The following is a 21,048-nucleotide window of genomic DNA, read 5'->3' as shown; positions in this document are numbered from 1 at the left end:
AGAAAGAATCCATGTTAGAGTTCCAATATTTGCCCTCTTTTTTCAGGTATCTCCTCCAGTCCTCAGCTGACCCAATCTGGCCCTGGAATTGTGAAGCCAGGCAAGTCCTTCAAACTGACCTGTTCGGTCTCTGGTGCCCAAGTGAGTGGTTATTACTGGGGCTGGATCCGAGAAACTCTAGGGAAAGATCTGGAATGGATGGGTAACATTCGGCCCACATCAGGTGGAGGAAGCAGCTACTACAATTCAGCTTTCAGCAGCCGAAGCACCATCTCTAGGGACACCAACAAAAATGAAGTCTATCTTCAGATGAATTCCCTAACAGCTGCAGACACAGCAGTATATTATTGTGCAGGAGACACAGCAAAGCAAGACAACGAATCATCCATGCAAAAAACCAGTAATACACCAGCATCAGAGCAAGGAATGAGGGTGGGTGGAGGGAAGATCTATTGCTCAGAGAATCCCATGAAAGCTACTGAAAACTTGCTCATGTGCATTGCACAGCTCCAGATCTCATTGCCCCATTAATGGTGGTTGAGCCCAAAATCTCATCTCACTGAGCATTATATTTAATCAGGCCAATGGTCCATCTAGTTCAGTATAGTCTACACTGGCTGGCAGCTGCTCTCCTATCTGTCAGACAAAAGAATTTGGTACAAAAGTATCTGCTATCCCTCTTGGACTTTGAACAGGATGCCTTCTCCCCCTGTATTTGAACTGGGCCATTCCTAAATGGTGGCTGTGTTGGTGTTGGTGACATGGCGCCTGGACTGGCATGAGCAACAATAGAGAGAACGCTGAAGGGTCAATAAGAGCTACAGCGCAGTGGCAGAGCATGTGATTTGCACGCAAAAGGTCCCAGGCTCAATCACTGGCATTTTCAATCAGGCTGGGAAAGTTTCCTGCCTGACACCCAGTATAGAGAGTAGACATCTAGATGGACCAATGGTCTGACTTGAGATGGGGCGGCTTCATGTTGAATTCTCCATGCTTCAGCAGGAGGGCTTCCTTTTATCTTATTCACTTCCTAAATGCAGCATGCAATGGCCTTCATGCAAATCTCCAAAGGAAGCTTTTCTGGTTTAAATAGCATTGTCTGATTTTTTTACCCTCAGTCTCTTTTGTTTTGTACAGAAAAGAGGAGGCAGAGGAGCAAGTAAGGAGGAGAGATGAAATCTATTGTGCTGCTTATTCTTGGTCTCTTGGCTGTTTCACCAGGTGAGGATTTTCAGCTTGGATTATTCCTCTGGCAGCCTTGACAAGCGTGTCTCCTTTAGTCCTTCTGCTTTTTAAATTCAGGGCTGTTCCTCTTTAAATAGCATTCTCCAATGGTGCTATATGGGCTGTGTTGTATTCATTCTGTATGAAAAGCAGAGGAGCAAGGGATTAATAACAAAGATGAATTTTTTGCTCATAACCCATAGCATCTCACCTGGTGGGAATTTACTCCTGCTGTAAAAGCAAAAATGCTTAACCCGCATCAAAAAGAACGCAGATTATAAATTTAATTTTCTGACATCCCCCCCCCCCCGGCAGGTATCTGCTCCAGGCCACAGCTGACCCTGTCTGGCCCAGGAGCGGTGAAGACAAGAGAGTCCTTTAAACTGACCTGCAGGGTCTCAGGTCTCGAAGTCAGTCTCTCGTACTGGGGCTGGATGCGGCAACCTCTAGGGAAAGGTCTGGAATGGTTGGGAAACATTCAGAGAGAAAGAGATGGAGGAAGAACTTACTGCAATTCAGCTTTCAGCAGCCGAATCAGCATCTCTAGGGACACCTCCAGAAATGAAGTGTATCTTCAGATGAATTCCCCAGCAGCGGCAGACACAGCGGTGTATTTTTGTGCAAGAGACCACAGTGAACCAAACCAATGAACATCCATGCAGAAACTTAGTAATATATCCAGTACCAGGGCAGGCATTGAGGGTGGGTGGAGGGAAGATTGATTGCCAGATAGAATCCCATGAAAGCCATCAAAAACTTTCCTATTTGCATTTTACTGCCCTAGGTTTCATTACCCAGTTTAAACAAAGGAGCTTTCCTGGATCAGGCCAAAGGTCCACCTAGCTGAGAATTCTCACAGTGCATAATCAAATGTCTGTGAGAAGCCTGCAACAGTCCAACAGTGCTACTTCCCCAGCTGAGATTGCCGGCCACTGGCATTCAGAACATTGTTGCTGTTGCATTTATTATCTAGGCTTAACGAGTAGGGCCCATGTCAGGTTACAACAGTTTAAAATTCAGAATTAAAAGCAGTTGAACAGACTCTGTAATCACAAGCACAAGTTTCAGGTGTCAAGGGCCAGGTAATAATGTCAGTGTACTAGAAGAAGCAAAGACCACCAGTATGAAGCAATGATTCTTCAACATCAACTTCGTTGGACTGGTCATGTTGTTTGGACAATTGGTGATATAATGCAAGGGAGATCGGGGGTAGAGGGTGTGGAGAGAATTTGCCCAATATCAGGGCAGGGTCCAAATAATTTGGGATGATTGCAGAAGGGAGAAGGGGTTGGAGGACTTCCCGTCCCTAAACTTTCTTAACTGATGTCTTAGGATGCAATCCTATGAAGCCAACTCAGAGAGACTCCACGGAGTGGTATTAATTTCTCTCGCTTTGTTCAGGTGTCTTCTGCAGTGTGCATCTGACCCAGTCTGGCCTGGGAGCAGTGAAGGCCATACAGCCCCTCCAGCTGACCTGCGCTGTCTCTGGTGCTGAAGTGAGTGGCTGGTACTGGGGCTGGAACCGACAGACTCCAGGGAAAAGTCTGGAGTGGTTGGGCGGCATTCAGAGTGTGGCTGCGGGAGGAAACGGATACTACAGTTCCAAGTTTAGCTCCCGAATCAGTATCACCAGGGACGCCTCCAAAAACGAATTCTATCTTCTGTTGAGATCCCTCACAGCTGCAGACAACGCTGTGTATTACTGTGCAAGGGACAGAGCAGCACTCTGAGGCAATGCAGTGGAGTACCCAGACACAAACTTTGCAGAGTCATTTGGCCTCCTAGACAGGTTCAATATTTTATCCTCGATTGCTCACCGTAAAACTTTTCTGCTCCACTCTTCTTCAAATGCAGAACAAAACAATTTTGGGAAGGGCAGTAGCTCAGGGGCAGAGCATGTGCTTTGTAGGCAGAAACATCCCAGATTCACTCCCAGGCATCTCCAGGTAGGGCTGGGAAGGAATTCCTGCCTAAAACCTTGGAGAGCTAGTGCCAGCCAGGGCTTAGCCACACATACCCCACACTTTCCAAACACAGGTCCTCACTTTAAAGCTATATTTTTTGAACCAAACGAAAACCCATTCTTTAAAGCAGGTAGACAACAAAAAGCAATGTGGGTTTTCCAGGGTTTGTCATTTGCTCTGACTTGGGGTAAAGAGCAGGTTTTCACAGGGAAAGCTCTGGAGCAGAGAGAGAGAGATACAGTATATGGCAATGGTGCTAGGCTTCCCCCAAGGTTTAGGAGACCACACGTATTGCATGCGTCTGACATCATGCATATCTCACGTGATATCACACACATCTCCCAGCACTGGGCTGGCCGGTGCAGCCTTCCACTAGGCACTGCTGGTCCCCACAGTGTTGGCAGATGCAGTGTAGGCTGGTGCAACCTTCCGCTAGGTGCTCCAATCCCTGCAGCATCTCCTGGCACCAAACAAACTGCTGCAGCCTTCTGCTAGGCCCCGCTGGTCCCCAGGAGATGAGGTGCAGGCCGGCACAATCTTGCGCCAGGTGTGTCCGTCCCTGTGCCGTCTTCCAACACTGTGCAGGCCAAAGTACAGGCCCTGCCTGGAAAGCACAGAGGAAAGGTAAGTGTGGATAAGCCATCAGTACAAACAGCACAAAACTAGATGGATCTTTAGCCTGAGGATGCTATTTGACCGTGAAATACAAACACTGCCACTTGAAGTCCTCTCAGCAAGAGCATCCCATTTTTATCCCCTCTGCTTCTTAACTCAATGCCACATAAGCAAATTTCTCAGCCAGGCCCCTTCTATTTAAACAGCATCACCTGAAGTTACTCCATGGCCTGGCTGTGTCTCTTTCATTCTGTACAAAGAGGAGAGACACAGACAGACAGACAGACAGACAGACAGACAGACATGAGATCCATATTGGTTTTTCTCATTCTCCTAGGAATCTTCCCTGGTGAGGATTTTTGTTTACTGCGTAGCTGATAATGTTGATCCCAACACAAAGGGATAATGACACAATTTGTTTTCTTTTTTTGCAGGTATCTTCTCAAGTCCACAGATAACTGAGTCTGGTCCAGGACTGCTGAAGCCCGGAGGGTCCTTCAAATTGACTTGCTCTGTCTCTGGTGTTCGAGTCAGTGATCATTACTGGAACTGGTGCCGGCAGGCTCCAGGAAAAAGGCTGGAGTGGATAGGGTTCATCCGGAACACAGAAAATAAAGGAACAACTCAGCTCAATCCGGCACTCAGCAGTCGAACCAGCATCTCCAGGGACACCTCCAGAAACGAAGTGTATCTCCAGCTGAGCTCCCTGACAGCTGCAGACACTGCAATGTATTACTGTGCAAGTAACACAGTGAACCAAAGCAATGAAGCATCTGTGCAAAAATCACCCGACAACTCTGCCATGTGCACTGGCACTGCCAGCTCTCTGTCTTCAACAGACATCCATTGCCCTAATCTGGCTGGAAGATGTACTGGAAATCTCTCCCTACACAGTTTAATGTTTAGCACCCAAATCAGTATCACCAGGGATGCTTGCAAAAATATAATCTAACTTCAGCAGATCCGTCACAGCTACACAAATCTGAACTAGACGGACAACAGTCTTACTAGATTTCTATGCCAAGATGGCAAAGCTGACTGGAAAACTCAGAAACCAAGAGGATAAATTTGTTATAAAAGAATGGGGGGAATTATTTAGGAGACCATTGTAAGCAGATGGAAACAAGAGCAGGATTTTGACTCACTTGAAGTGTAAAAAGTTTTATGGACAATATGGTTTGATATAAAATTTGGACTATGGATGAAAATGCAGTTGAATATGTTTAAAATAAGACCCCATGGAGGGGATGGGGGGAAGTCTCGAGATTCAGAGAATCCCTTTATATGGGTTTGTTTTTTACAGTCTCTGTCCATTTATATTTTGTATCTCTAAAACCAATACAAATAATTTCATTTTTAAAAAGAAAAGAGGAAGGTAATTTCCTTTGTTCTTAAAATAACATCATCCATAGAATCATAAAACTGTAGAGTTGGAAGGGACCTCAAGGGTCATCTAGTCCAACCCACTGCAATGCAAAAATCTTATCCATGAAAGATGGCCCTCCATCTTCTGCTTAAATACCTCCAAGGAAGGAGAGTCCACAATCTCTCATGGGAGGCCATTCCACTGCTGAACAACTCTCCCTGCTGTGTAGTCATAATCTCCTTTCTTGTAGCTTGAATCCATTAGTTCAGGTACAACCCTCTGGAGCAGGAGAAAACAAGCTTGCTCCTTCCTTCATGTGACAGCCCTTTAGATATATGAAGGTGGCTATTATATCTCCTCTCAGTCTCCTCTTTACCAGGCTAAACAGACCCAATTCCCTCAAACTCATCAGGCTTGGTTTCCAGACCCTTTATCATCTTGGTTGCCCTCCTCAGGGAGGAAAATACAATGTACCATGGATCGGAAGTGGAAGGCAATATTTGGGGAGAGTCCCTTCCCCACAATTTGCTCCAAGTCATCCCTGCATATGGGTGTCCTCTAATTCTCTTTGCTTCTTAAATTCAGGGCCAGAAGAGACTGAACACCCTGTATGGAAATCACCCCACTAGGCTCTTTCTGAATGATGTTCCTGGCTTTATTAGCTTTTACGGAACCCACTTTTAAAAATGTGTTTGTGTGTGTGGTCTTCTTTTCATTATGCAAATTGTCTCAAGTTCAAATAGCAGCACCCTCCTTCTTTCCGTGTCCCTGTAGCTCAAGAGAAAAGCTGCCTCTGTTCCACTACTTTTCTTATTCTGATTAATATTTTCCTCTTCCCAGGATAAAAAATGGCAACCCCCTTTCTCCCCTTCTTCCTCATGGCCCTGCTCTCAGGTAGGCTATCCCCTTTCACATTCTTTGAAGGGAAATACCCTAGATTTTAGGCAGCAATCTTAAGAGTACAAAACAACCCTTTCCATGTTTTTAGGATTAACTGAGCAAACCAAGCCCTAACTCTGCTTCTCCTTTTCTTCTCCCTGCTCCTTCAAACCCTGCAGGTGTTTTCTCCCAGGTCACACTAAAGCAATCTGGGCCAGAGACCTTGAGGCCAGGAGAAACACTTGATCTGACCTGTTCAGTCACTGGCGTCTCCGTCACAAGCAGCTACCGGTGGGACTGGGTACGGATGAGACCTGGGAAAGGGATCGAATGCATGAGGTACGGGGTTGGGAACACAATGTATGCTCCATCTTTACGCAACCGAATCACCATCTCTGTGGATCCTTCCCGAACCAAGTACTTTCTCAGATTGAGCTCTGTGACCACTGCAGACAACGCTGTGTATTACTGTGCGAGATACACAGTAGGAGGAACTGAAGCAGAGGCTGGCACAAAAAGGGGGAAGTGGTTAGAAAACAGAAAGCCACTTCAAGAACATTGAGGTGATATGTAACTCAATGGGGTTTGCTTCTCTGTAGGTACAGTTCCCACTCTGGAAAAAATATGGAGTGAATGGGGAGGATAAACCCACTTTAAGGCCTTGGACTGATGTTGATATATCTCTGTCTCAATCTATCAATGGAGTTCGCTCCTGAGAAGACCTGTCTAGAATTGCAGTAACAAGCTGCTCTTCAGAATTCAGGGTGGGATGTTTCTCTCATTCTAGCATCCGGCCTGTTAGTCCATAACAACAACAGCAGGTCAATCAGATTCTGGGACAACCAAAGGAGTTCGGTTCTTATTACTGATCATCTGAGACTGGCCCTCAGCCAGATCCCCCTTGTCCAAAAGGTGGCAGCAGATTCACCCACCACCCCATGTTCCTTCCTACAGAAAACCACAGCCTCTTAAATCACCAGACTTGCAACCACCTGCAAAGTCCCACAAGAGTGTTTGATACAAAGAGCCCCAAAGCTAAAAGAGCAGCTGGATTTCAGATCTTGCATGTAACCTCCCTCACAGAAGAACTGAAGTTCTTTATTGGGGGTGAGGTTGGGAGAGATAAATTGGTTCATTTGACCTTTATTTTTTTTCATGGCTGAGCCATCCTTTATGCATAACTACTCTCCACAGATAATTCTGAGGATGAGTAATCCCTCTTAGCTGAGCAAGATAGCCTCATCATTCTTTTTGTGTGTGATATAGCCCAATACACACATTTCCCTAGTTTAATACATTTCACAAATAAATGTATTCTTATGCACACTTTACCCTCTCTCCCCCCCCCCCAATTCTAGGGATCTGCATTTTTGCCTCCTTCCAGAGGCCATAGCAAATCACAAGCAAAGAGCATCAGCAAAAAGACCAGTTGTTTGGACTTTATGTGGCAGGACCACCTGGTCTGTGCCTTCTCCTTCAACCCCTGGAGGGTGATTCTATCATTTCTGTATGGTTCCATCCCACTCCTTGGGGTACGATATTCTATTGAAATGGGTTATATATTTGAATTTCTTCCCCCCAACACTCTTATAGCAACATGGGAAAGAACAGATGCTAAAACCGTCTGACTCCAAATGATGCTCCTGGTTTATGGCCTTTCAGAGAGCCTATTTACCAAAGTGTGCATTTCTCTGAGTGTTTTACATTATGCAAATTTGCTCACTACTCCTAAATTCAAATAGTTGCCTCCTGAGTCTTTCATCTTCACTGCAGCTCAGAAGAAGAGCTGACTTAGTTCCAGTGATTTAAAAACAAAAACAAAAAACCGACCTATTATTATTTTTTCCCTTCTTAGGATAAAAATGGCATTGCTCTATGTCCCCCTTTTCCTCCTCATGCTGCTCCCAGGTAGGTATCTCCCCAAATGCTCACTGCCCCTTACACCCAGGATTATAGTCCTGAATCTTAATTGTAGAATGTTAACATGATCTGTGTACTTTGGATTAATGGAGCCATGGTGTGGCTGCTTACGAAGTAGCTTTTCAAGCCTGGAGGGGGGACCCTGCTTAACTCTGGTTTTCCTTGCTTCTCCCAATCCCTTCAGGTGTTTTCTCCCAGGTCACATTGAAGGAATCTGGACAAGGAACAGTGAGACCAGGAGAGACCCTTGAGCTGACATGTACGGTCACTGGGCACTCGGTGACAAGCAGCTACTATTGGCACTGGGTACGACAGAGCCCTGGGAAAGGGCTCGAATGGATGGGGCGTTGGTCTGGGGGCACACGGTATGCACCATCTCTCCGCGACCGAATCATCATCTCTGTGGATTCTTCTCAAACCAAGTACTTTCTGAGACTGAGCTCTGTGACAGCTGCAGACACAGCCATGTATTACTGTGCAGCAGACACAGTGGGACAGACTGAAGCAGAGGCCTGTACAAAAAGGAGGAAGTGGTTAGAAAACAGAAAATGATGTACTATAGATGCTCGGTTCTGCTTAAAAGAAAGCACAAAATTTTGGAATCACCAAAACTGTGCTCCTTCCTCTCCACTCTCAACTTCTCAGGTTGACACAAACTGCTGCAAGCAAGGAGAAATGCATTAAGAAAATAGAAAGGGGATAAGGGGGGAGATTCTCATGCTGTAGATTTCCATGCGTTCAACCACAAAATCAGCTGCTATGATCATGATGACACTAAGCTCCGCGAGAGCCATTGATGGGAGCAGTCCTTTTTTTCTGAGGGGATGCAGGGGTACGCATACCCCTAAATATTTTGTAAATCTAACTTTGGCCTCATAGAGGGGCACTCGTTCGATATGTGTAGGAAACTAACAGGATGCCTAAACATATTTTTTTTAAAAATAAAAGCACTGGATGGGTTCATGAGACATGTGGTAATATTGGAGGATATTGGATATGATATTTATGTTGTATGTTTACATAGACATCCACTCAATGTCCTCATCTCAACACAAGAAGTAATACTGACACCTATAGGCTTTTAAATGGTCTCCGGCCTTTACTTTGCAGGGCGTTCTTTACATTATGCAAATTCTCTCACTGCCTCCCAAATTCAAATAACAGGCTTCTTGGTAATTTAGCTTCACTGCAGCTGAGGAGAAAAGCTGCCTCCATTCCAGCATTATTGTTTTTCATTCCTATTATTACTTTTCTCCTCTCAGGATAAAATAAAATAAAATGATGCTGCTCTTGGTCCCCCTCTTCCTCTTGGCCCTGCTCCCAGGTAAGTATCTCCTAAAACTTTCTCCAACCCTTCCACATCTTATCAAATGAACTATTCTGAATATTAGATAGGATACATAATGGTATAACAATTCACATGACCCATGTGTTTTGGATTAAATGAGCAATGATAGAACTGTGCAAGAAATAGCCTTAAAGTTCTTGCTGGGCCTACTGTCTAACTCTGGTTTTCCTTTTCTTTCCCTCCTCCCAATTCCTTCAGGTGTTTTCTCCCAGGTCACATTGAAGGAATCTGAACCAGGAGCAGTGAGACCAGGAGAGACCCTCGAGCTGACCTGTACGGTCACTGGGCGCTCTGTGACAAGCCGCTATTGGTGGATCTGGGTACGACAGAGCCCTGGGAAAGGGCTCGAATGGATGGGAGGGTGGACTGCAAGATCGTACTACGCTGCATCATTCCAAAACCGAATCACCATCTCTGTGGATTCTTCCCAAACCAAGTACTTTCTGAGACTGAGCTCTGTGACAGCTGCAGACACAGCCATGTATTACTGTGCAGCAGGCACAGTGGGACAGACTGAAGCAGAGGCCTGTACAAAAAGGAGGAAGTGTTTCCTTCTGATACTTCTTGAGTAACACTTTGCTGAGAAAAACAGATCCTGCTTCATCCCAGACAAAATATGTACATTCTCCCTTAACATGGCCTTGAACATTGCTGTCTGACATCTGGCCAGATGATGGCCCAGCCATGCAAACTGTTAGCCATCACTGCCTCTTGAGGGAGTGAATTCAGTGTTGCTATCAAACGACGGAATGGTGACTGCCCACACTTGTGACTCAATATGGGGGTCTCCAAGAGGAGCAGGAGGAAAACAGGAGAAGATCCGCAATGAAGTCATGCCCCAACATTTCTCAGATGGAGACATCTTATTCTACACCAGGAAACTTCTCCCTGACACTTGGTGACTTTTTCATTCAAAATGGGCTTTGCATGGCCGCTTCACCATTTCCTTCATTTGGTCCAGGGATTTTATTTTCCATCTAAGCAGGACTCTGTTTTTGCACCTACACACACACCCCACATTTAATTGTTCTCCGAAACATTTAGGGGAGGAGAAAAGGAAAAGCGGGACACTCTGGGATCAAATCAGAAAGCAGGATGGCACCTGTAATTTCGGGACTGTCCCTGGAAAACTGGGATACTTGGAGGATATGATGAGGTGCTACCGTCAGTCATTCTCCTTTCAGGACTTGGGAGCCCTCTCCTGGGGAGAAATAAATTTCTAACTCACACACTAGCATACATACTAGATGCAAGCCTCACAGCTCCATGTTTTGGTTCTTTTTTATTATTATTATTTTACAAACGTCCACACTTCTGCTTATCTAAAGAATCTCCCAAGTACATACAGGCCAATACCTTATTTTTGGATTTCCCTATTTCTCCTTCAGGATGACAGGGCTCACCGCCACCAGAGTTTGCTACTATAAAGGTAAAGGTACCCCTGCCCGTACGGGCCAGTCTTCACAGACTCTAGGGTTGTGCGCTCATCTCACTCTAGAGGCTGGGAGCCAGCGCTGTCCGCAGACACTTCCGGGTCACGTGGCCAGTGTGATGAAGCTGCTCTAGCGAACCGGCACCAGAGCAGCACAGAATGATAAATAAAGACACTTCTCCCTTTCATCAGAGCAAACTCAGTTTCAGGTATCACCACTCCAAAGAATCCTACATCATACAGGAGATGTAGAACCATATATTTTTTTCCTTTACCCTTAGAGTCTACTCCTTTCAGATAGGTTAATAAGTTACTTCGAATCTAATGGCATATTAATTTGCTGACCATTTTGTTGACCATTTTACATCAATAAGTGTCAATCCGTAGTAGTTCAAGGGACTGTTTTACAGGAAGCAACTATGAGATCTGAGAGTTTCAGACTTTTGCTTAACTTCAATGTGTGGTTTTCTAAATGCCTACGTTGTTTTTATGCTGCTTTAGTTCTATCAGAGTTTGATGACTTTTTATGTATTATCTTTTATATAAGTTTTTAGCTTTTTGCATTTTATTTGCTTTGCTTTGCTTTGTTCTGTGGAAGCTGCTTTGAGTTTTTAGCTTTTCGTATTTTATTTGTTTAGTGGAAGCTGCTTTGAGTCCCAGTCTGGGGGAATGGAAGGATATAAATATCACTGCTAATACTACTACTTTATGGTTTATTCATCTGGCAACCTTGTCAAGTGTTCCTCCTTTTAGCTTCTGATCCTTAAATGCAGAACAGAATTGGATGGACTTCCCATTATGCAAATATGCCAAGCAAACTCCTCCTTTTTAAAGAGCGCCATTCAAAGGTGCTTGATGACCTGACTGAGACGCACACACCCTGTTTCTAATAAACAAAGTACTGAGTGATTAAGGGGGGAAATATGAAATCTTTGTCAATTTTGCTCATTCTCCTAAGCGTCTCACCTGGTGAGCATTTATGCTTAGTGTAAAAACAAAAAAATATTGAATTCAACCCAAAGTGAGGTCATATGAGAAGTCTATCATCTGCCCTTTCTATTTTGCAGGCATCCTTTCAAGTCCACAGCTAATCGAGTCTGGCCCAGGAGTGGTGAAGCCAGGCGAGTCCTTCAAACTGACCTGCACTATCTCTGGTTTCCAAGTCAGTAATTATAACTGGGTCTGGAACCGACAGCCTCCAGGGAAAGGCCTGGAGTTTATTGGTGCTATTCGGAGCTCTGCAGCTGGAGGAACCACCTATTATAACCCAGCATTCAGTAGTCGGATTTCTGTTACCAGGGACGCCTCCAGAAATGAAGTGTATCTTCAGCTGAATTCCCCGACAGCTGCAGACACTGCTGTGTATTTTTGTGCACGAGACACAGTGAAGTAAAGCAATGAAGCGTCCATCCATAAACCTACACAATATATTCCATCACTATGGCAGGCAAAGAGGGTTGATGGAGGACACATTCATTGTCCCATAGAGTTCCACAAAAGCCATTGAAAACTTGCTTATTCCCATAGCATAGTCTCAGCTTTCATTACTTAGGTATGGTTCAAATTCGCATACAGGGAGAGAAGAGGAAATGGATATTATGAGAGAAGTGTTGCACTCAGCATCATTCTCCAATCAGAAATTGTGAGTCCTTCTACTGTCTGGGGTGGGAAGGCAGTTCTTTGCCCAACCCACAGGCTGACAAACTGCTTTGCATCACTGGTACCAGTGAACGGCTGTGCAGAGTAAAGGGCTTCCATAACTGGGTGCAGAGTGACCATAAGGGATGGAACCTCTAGTGTGTTCAACTCAGAGAGAGGGAATCATTAAGGCAGAGTTGGGAGGGAACTGGTGCTCTCCCAGCTGGGTACCAGCTCAATCCAGTACCTCTGAACTTCCCAGATCTGATGGGCTATCAATTCCCTTAGTTATTGGGACTGCTATGTTTGGGTTCCAACAAAGGATGCCATACCTATGTTGTCTCTCTCTCTCTTCCCAAATACAGAAACACGTTTACCTTGGAATGCTTTGAAGTCTTGCCTTCTTGGTTTTTGGAGGCAATTATACCAGACTCCCATTACGGCAGGGGTGGGGAACCTCAAACCCAGGAGCTAAATGTGGCCCTCCATGCCTCTCTAGGTGGCCCTCAGGACTCACCCCAGCTACTCCGCTCACCAGTCTCTCTTCCAACCCTTCTTGAGTAGAAAAAGGGAAATACAAAATTGAGCCTCCCAAAGCTCATTTAGAAACCTGATAGGCTTGTGCTTACTGTGAAAGTGGAAGAAAAAATGTGATTACTCTGAACAATTGGATCCTTTTATTCAGCTCAAAGCATTGTGCATCCAGTTATAGACCAGTAAGTGGCAGCATTTCATATGAACATAGGGCTGTGTCCTGCAGATAGAGATGAGGCAGAAATGTGGTTCAGTTTGTATTTTGATACAAATCAACATTATTTGCACTTCTTGAAACAGGATGCAATCTGAGACACAGCAACCCTTTGAAATTTGCATTTCTCCCAATTTTGCATTGCAGTTCTCCAATTTTTAAAATAGGGCATGGAACTCCATATATCTAGAAAAAGTGTGTACGAAATGCAAATGTTGGTAAAGATGACATACAGCAATGCATTATGTTAGGGAGATTTCACGCAAAATATGCACATGAATTTTTGTAAACACACACAAACACAGGTATATCAGACTGATGCAGAAATGAGGAAAATGGAACTTGAGTTTGGAACAAATGAGTAGTGGAGGTGACTGAATCAAGTAGATTTACCCTCCTGTTACTGATGGCAAGGTCTGCTTTGAAATTGTGAGCACTTTCTGCTTATCCTCTTCAAACTATCATCACCATTACAACCATTTTAAAATTAAATTATATTAAAAACAGTTAAAACCAATTACAATCACAATCGGAGGTATATTGTGGGCCCTGAAAACCCTCATCTCTGGTGTCAAAGGCCGAGAAACTAGGTCCGTCTTCAACATCTGCAAAAGCTAAATGGTGAAGAAGGCAGAAGCACCTCTATTGAGAGGGAATTCCATAACTTAGGGGCTGCCATAGAGACTGCATTCTCCAGGGAAGTGAGGGACCCCTTTGCTGATAGTCCTATATCCTGTTTTCACAATGGTCATCAATATGCCTATGGAAAGCCCACAAGCAGGATTTGAGCACAAGAACACACACACACACACACACACAACACTTCTGATTTCCAGGAACTAGTGTTGAGAGGCATACCACCTCTTTGACAGAGAGCACCTTGATTTGGGCTCAGAAGCAAACAGGCAGTCAGCTTCCCAAGCATATCTCTATATTATATGCCTTGCCTGCAAATCAACCAAGCAGTCTCCTCCAGAGGGGCATTTCCAAAGAGGCAGCCCAATATTGTTGTATTTTGGGCACCAGGCTGAAACATTCTTATTTGTACAGCTGTTTCAGAAACTGCCTTTCTATTTCCATCTGCTTTCAAAAAAATGATGTTTTGCACATTGTATTGTTAATAGGAATTTGTATTTTAATGATGGTCAAACAGCCCTGCAATCAATAAAATATTTTAACCCACCAGCAGGTATACATTTTCCCACACCTTCAGAACATCACACCCACAGCCCGATAACTTTAAACCCCAGCTTTAAAATTGTGTTGTTGCCATCTAAGGAGCAAAGCCTCCTTTTATCCTCCTTGATTCATACACTCTGCTCACTCTAAACAAATCTGCCGGGCGGGTTCCTCCTCTTTAAATACAGCCCTTCAGTCTTGCTCCACAGCCTTCCATTCATTCAGAAAGAGAGAGGAGGGAGTGAGTGAGTGAGTGAGTGAGTGAGTGAGAAGAGAAAGAAATGAGATCTCTGATGTTTCTTCTCCTTTTACTGAGTATCAGCCCAGGTGAGGATTTTATACTGGATCAATTACACATTGGACAAAATTGGGTCCAAACAATTGGAGCCTAAGATGAACTAACTTCAGGACAGTAGTAGATAGGTAGCCGTGTTGGTCTGCCATAGTCAAAATGAAAAAAAATTCCTTCCAGTAGCACCTTAAAGACCAACTAAGTTAGTTCTTGGTATGAGCTTTCGTGTGCATGCACACTTCTTCAGATACATCAGTGTATCTGAAGAAGTGTGCATGGACACGAAAGCTCATACCAAGAACTAACTTGGTTGGTCTTTAAGGTGCTACTGGAAGGAATTTTTTTTCATTTTAACTTCAGGACAGTTCATGGTGACATTAAATTTCTTTCACCAACAAAAAATAAGCCATCCCTAGAGTATTGGGGATGGGAGGATGGACAATGGGTGATATAATGCAAGGGAGTTCGGGGGGGGAGAGAGAAATTGCCCAATATCAGACAAGGGTCCAAATAATTTGGGATAATTCCCCCATCTTTCAGCAGACCACAGTGCCCAGTCCAACGTTGAGCAAAAGGCTTCCCTTCCAATGATGCATTTCAGAGATCAAGAAGGGAGAAGAGGTTGGAGGACTTCCCGTCCCTAAACTTTCTTAACTGATGTCTTAGGATGCAATCCTATGAAGCCAACTCAGAGAGACTCCACGGAGTGGTACTAATTTCTCTCGCTTTGTTCAGGTGTCTTCTGCAGTGTGCATCTGACCCAGTCTGGCCTGGGAGCAGTGAAGCCTGGACAGCCTCTCCAGCTGACCTGTGCTGTCTCTGGTGCTGAAGTGAGTGGCTGGTACTGGGGCTGGAACCGAAAGACTCCAGGGAAAAGTCTGGAGTGGTTGGGCGGCATTCAGAGTGTGGCTGCAGGAGGAAACGGATACTACAGTTCCAGGTTTAGCTCCCGAATCAGTATCACCAGGGACGCCTCCAAAAACGAATTCTATCTTCTGCTGAGATCCCTCACAGCTGCAGACAACGCTGTGTATTACTGTGCAAGGGACAGAGCAGCACTCTGAGGCAAGGAAATGGGTCATCTAGACACAAACTGTGCAGAGTCATTCAGCCTCCTACACAGATTCATTTTTTAATGCTCAATCGCTCACCGTAAAACATTTCTGCTCCACTCTTCTTCAAATGCAGAACAAAACAATTTTGGGAAGGGCAGTAGCTCAGGGGCAGAGCATCCACCTTGTAGGCAGAAACATCCCAGATTCACTCCCAGGCATCTCCAGGTAGGGCTGGGAAGGAATTCCTGCCTAAAACCTTGGAGAGCTAGTGCCAGCCAGGGCTTAGCCACACTTACCCCACACTTTCCAAGCACAGGTCCTCACTTTAAAGCTACATTTTTTGAACCAAATGAAAACCCATTCTTTAAAGCAGGTACACAACAAAAAGCAATATGGGTTTTCCAGGGTTTGCCATTTGCTCTGACTCGGGGTAAAGAACAGGTTTTCACAGGGAAAGCTCTGGAGCAGAGAGAGAGAGATACAGTATATGGCAATGGTGCTAGGCTTCCCCCAAGGTTTAGGAGACCACACGTATTGCATGTGTCTGACATCATGCATATCTCACGTGATATCACACACATCTCCCAGCACTGGGCTGGCTGGTGCAGCCTTCCACTAGGCACTGCTGGTCCCTGCAGTGTTGGCAGATGCAGTGTAGGCTGGTGCAACCTTCCGCCAGGTGCGCCAATCCCTGCAGCATCTCCTGACACCAAACAGACTGGTGCAGCCTTCTGCTAGGCCCCGCTGGTCCCCAGGAGATGAGGTGCAGGCCGGCACAATCTTGCGCTAGGTGTGTCCGTCCCTGTGCCGTCTTCCAACACTGTGCAGGCCAAAGTCTAAATAAAAAAATTCCTTCCAGTAGCACCTTAAAGACCAACTAAGTTAGTTCTTGGTATGAGCTTTCGTGTGCATGCACACTTCTTCAGATACACTGAAACAGAAGTTGCCAGATCCTTCTATATAGTGAGAAGGTGGGGAGGGGTATTACTCAGAAGGGTGGTGGGAATGGGAGATTGGCAGATAGCTGAGATGAGCCTGTTGACGACTCTTAATGACTGCAATAGGTCTTACAGGAAAAGGCAAGGGGTGAGAAGGTGAAAAATGGCTTAGTCATGTATAATGAGATAAGAATCCAATGTCTTTGTTCAGACCAGGTCTCTCCATGGTTTTAAGTTTGGTAATGAGTTGCAATTCAGCAGCTTCTCTTTCCAGTCTATTTCTGAAATTCCTTTGTAGTAAAACAGCTACTTTGAGATCTTGTATAGAATGTCCTGGGAGACTGAAGTGTTCTCCTACTGGTTTCTCTGTTTTGTGATTCTTGATGTCAGTTTTGTGTCCATTTATTCTTTGGCGTAAGGTTTGGCCTGTTTGTCCAATATAGAGAGCTGAAGGACACTGTTGGCATTTGATGGCATACACAATGTTAGACGATGAGCAATTAAATAGTCCCAAGATGGTATGTGTGATGTTGTTGGGGCCAGTAATGGTGTTGTCCGGGTGTATGTGGCAGCAAAGTTGGCATCTGGGTTTATTGCAGGCTCTGGTGCCAGTGTCCGTGTTAAGTCTGGTTGTAGTATTATTGTGGGTTAGGAGTTGTTTAAGATTGGGTGGCTGTCTGTAGGCAATGAAAGGTCTTCCTCCCAGAGCTTGAGAAAGAGAACTGTCATTGTCCAGGAGAGGTTGTAGATCTCTGATGATGCGTTGTACTGTTTTAACTTGGGAGCTGTATGTGATGACTAGAGGTGTTCTGTTATTTTCTTTTTTGGGTCTGTCTTGCAGCAAGTTCTCTCTGGGTATCAGTCTGGCTCTGTTGATCTGAAGAAGTGTGCATGCACACGAAAGCTCATACCAAGAACTAACTTAGTTGGTCTTTAAGGTGCTACTGGAAGGAATTTTTTTATTTTGACTATGGCAGACCAACATGGCTACCTATCTGTGCAGGCCAAAGTACAGGCCCTGCCTGGAAAGCACAGAGGAAAGGTAAGTGTGGATAAGCCATCAGTACAAACAGCACAAAACTAGATGGACCATTAGTCTGAGGATGCTATTTGACCGTGAAATACAAACACTGCCACTTGGAGTCCTCTCTGCAAGAGCATCCCATTTTTATCCCCTCTGCTTCTTAACTCAATGCCACATATGCAAATTTCTCAGCCAGGCCCCTTCTATTTAAACAGCATCACCTGAAGTTACTCCATGGCCTGGCTGTGTCTCTTTCATTCTGTACAAAGAGAAGGGACACAGACAGACAGACAGACAGACAGACAGACAGATGGACAGACAGACAGACATGAGATCCATATTGGTTTTTCTCATTCTCCTAGGCATCTTCCCTGGTGAGGATTTTTGTTTAATGCGTAGCTGATAATGTTGATCCCAACACAAAGGGATAATGACACAATTTGTTTTCTTTTTTTGCAGGTATCTTCTCAAGTCCACAGATAACTGAGTCTGGTCCAGGACTGCTGAAGCCCGGAGGGTCCTTCAAATTGACTTGCTCTGTCTCTGGTGTTCGAGTCAGTGATCATTACTGGGACTGGTGCCGGCAGGCTCCAGGAAAAGGACTGGAGTGGATAGGGTTCATCCGGAACACAGAAAATAAAGGAACAACTCAGCTCAATCCGGCACTCAGCAGTCGAACCAGCATCTCCAGGGACACCTCCAGAAACGAAGTGTATCTCCAGCTGAGCTCCCTGACAGCTGCAGACACTGCAATGTATTACTGTGCAAGAGACACAGTGAACCAAAGCAATGAAGCATCCGTGCAAAAATCACACTACAACTCTGCCATGTGCACTGGCACTGCCAGCTCTCTGTCTTCAGCAGACATCCATTGCCCTAATTCTGCCTGGAAGATGTGCTGGAAATCTCTCCCTACACAGTTTAATGTTTAGCACCCAAATCAGTATCACCAGGGATGCTTGCAAAAATATAATCTAACTTCAGCAGATCCGTCACAGCTACACAAATCTGAACTAGACGGACAACAGTCTTACTAGATTTCTATGCCAAGATGGCAAAGCTGACTGGAAAACTCAGAAACCAAGAGGATAAATTTGTTATAAAAGAATGGGGGGAATTATTTAGGAGACCATTGTAAGCAGATGGAAACAAGAGCAGGATTTTGACTCACTTGAAGTGTAAAAAGTTTTATGGACAATATGGTTTGATATAAAATTTGGACTATGGATGAAAATGCAGTTGAATATGTTTAAAATAAGACCCCATGAAGGGGATGGGGGGAAGTCTCAAGATTCAGAGAATCCCTTTATATGGGTTTGTTTTTTACAGTCTGTCCATTTATATTTCGTATCTCTAAAACCAATACAAATAATTTCATTTTAAAAAAGAAAAGAGGAAGGTAATTTCCTTTGTTCTTAAAATAACATCATTCACAGAATCATAAAACTGTAGAGTTGGAAGGGACCTCAAGGGTCATCTAGTCCAACCCATTGCAATGCAAAAATCTTATCCATGAAAGATGGCCCTCCATCTTCTGCTTAAATACCTCCAAGGAAGGAGAGTCCACAATCTCTCATGGGAGTCCATTCCACTGCTGAACAACTCTCCCTGGTGTTTAGTCATAATCTCCTTTCTTGTAACTTGAATCCATTAGTTCAGGTACAACCATCTGGAGCAGGAGAAAACAAGCTTGCTCCTTCCTTCATGTGACAGCCCTTTAGATATAGGAAGGTGGCTATTATATCTCCTCTCAGTCTCCTCTTTACCAGGCTAAACAGACCCAATTCCCTCAAACTCATCAGGCTTGGTTTCCAGACCCTTTATCATCTTGGTTGCCCTCCTCAGGGAGGAAAATACAATGTACCATGGATCTGAAGTGGAAGGCAATATTTGGGGAGAGTCCCTTCCCCACGATTTGCTCCAAGTCATCCCTGCATATGGGTGTCCTCTAATTCTCTTTGCTTCTTAAATTCAGGGCCAGAAGAGACTGAAAACCCTGTATGGAAATCACCCCACTAGGCTCTTTCTGAATGGTGTTCCTGGCTTTATTAGCTTTTACGGTACTCACTTAAAAAAATGTGTTTGTGTGTGTGGACTTTTTTTCATTATGCAAATTCTCTCAAGTTCAAATAACAGCATCCTCCTTCTTTCCATGTCCCTGTAGCTCAAGAGAAAAGCTGCCTCTGTTCCACTACTTCTCTTATTCTGATTAATATTTTCCTCTTCCCAGGATAAAAAATGGCAACCCCCTTTCTCCCCTTCTTCCTCCTGGCCCTGCTCCCAGGTAGGCTATCCCCTTTCACATACCTTGAAGGGAAATACCCTAGATTTTAGGCAGAAATCTTAAGAGTACAAAACAACCCTTTCCAGGTGTTTAGGATTAACTGAGCAAACCAAGCCCTAACTCTGCTTCTCCTTTTCTTCTCCCTGCTCCTTCAAACCCTGCAGGTGTTTTCTCCCAGGTAACACTAAAGCAATCTGGGCCAGAGACCTTGAGGCCAGGAGAAACACTTGAGCTGACCTGTTCAGTCACTGGCGTCTCCGTCACAAGCAGCTACCGGTGGGACTGGGTACGGATGAGACCTGGGAAAGGGATCGAATGCATGGGGTACTGGGTTGGGACCACAATGTATGCTCCATCTTTACGCAACCGAATCACCATCTCTGTGGATCCTTCCCAAACCAAGTACTTTCTCAGATTGAGCTCTGTGACCACTGCAGACAACGCTGTGTATTACTGTGCGAGATACACAGTAGGAGGAACTGAAGCAGAGGCTGGCACAGAAAGGGGGAAGTGGTTAGAAAATAGAAAGCCACTTCAAGAACCTTGAGGTGATATGCAACTCAATGGGGTTTGCTTCTCTGTAGGTACAGTTCCCACTCTGGAAAAAAATATGGAGTGAATGGGGAGGATAAACCCACTTTAAGGCCTTGGACTGATGTTGATATATCTCTTTCTCAATCTATCAATGCAGTTTGCTCCTCAGAAGACCTGTCTAGAATTGCACTAACAAGCTGCTCTTCGGAATTCAGGGTGGGATGTTTCTCTCATTCTAGCATCCGGCCTGCTAGTCCATAACAACAGCAGCAGGTCAATCAGATGCTGGGACAACCAAAGGAGTTTGGTTGTTATTACTGATCATCTGAGACTGGCCCTCAGCCAGATCCCCCTTGTCCAAAAGGTGGCAGCAGATTCACCCACCACCCCATGTTCCTTCCTACAGAAAACCACAGCCTCTTAAATCACCAGACTTGCAACCACCTGCAAAGTCCCACAAGAGTGTTTGATACAAAGAGCCCCAAAGCTAAAAGAGCAGCTGGATTTCAGATCTTGCATGTAACCTCTCTCACAGAAGAACTGAAGTTCTTTATTGGGGGTGAGGGGGGAAGAGATAAATTGGTTCATTTGACCTTTATTTTTTTCAT

General features: G+C 44.8%; 1 long non-coding RNA gene across 1 annotated transcript in view; it reads right to left on the bottom strand.

Moving 5' to 3' along the window:
- Positions 1-206: 206 nt before the first annotated feature.
- Positions 207-21,048, bottom strand: part of LOC310691487 — a 109,838-nt gene continuing 88,996 nt past the window's right edge. Inside the window, exon 3 of the long non-coding RNA XR_014518516.1 lies at positions 207-1,362. This is a non-coding gene — a long non-coding RNA (uncharacterized lncRNA). The remainder of the gene's footprint in view (positions 1,363-21,048) is intronic.

The sequence above is a fragment of the Podarcis liolepis genome (assembly GCF_965112155.1).
Source record: "Podarcis liolepis genome assembly, chromosome: 13".
NCBI classification, from domain to species: domain Eukaryota; kingdom Metazoa; phylum Chordata; class Lepidosauria; order Squamata; family Lacertidae; genus Podarcis; species Podarcis liolepis.
Note: the sequence above shows the minus strand (reverse complement) of the source record. Positions and strands in the feature narration are given on the sequence as shown.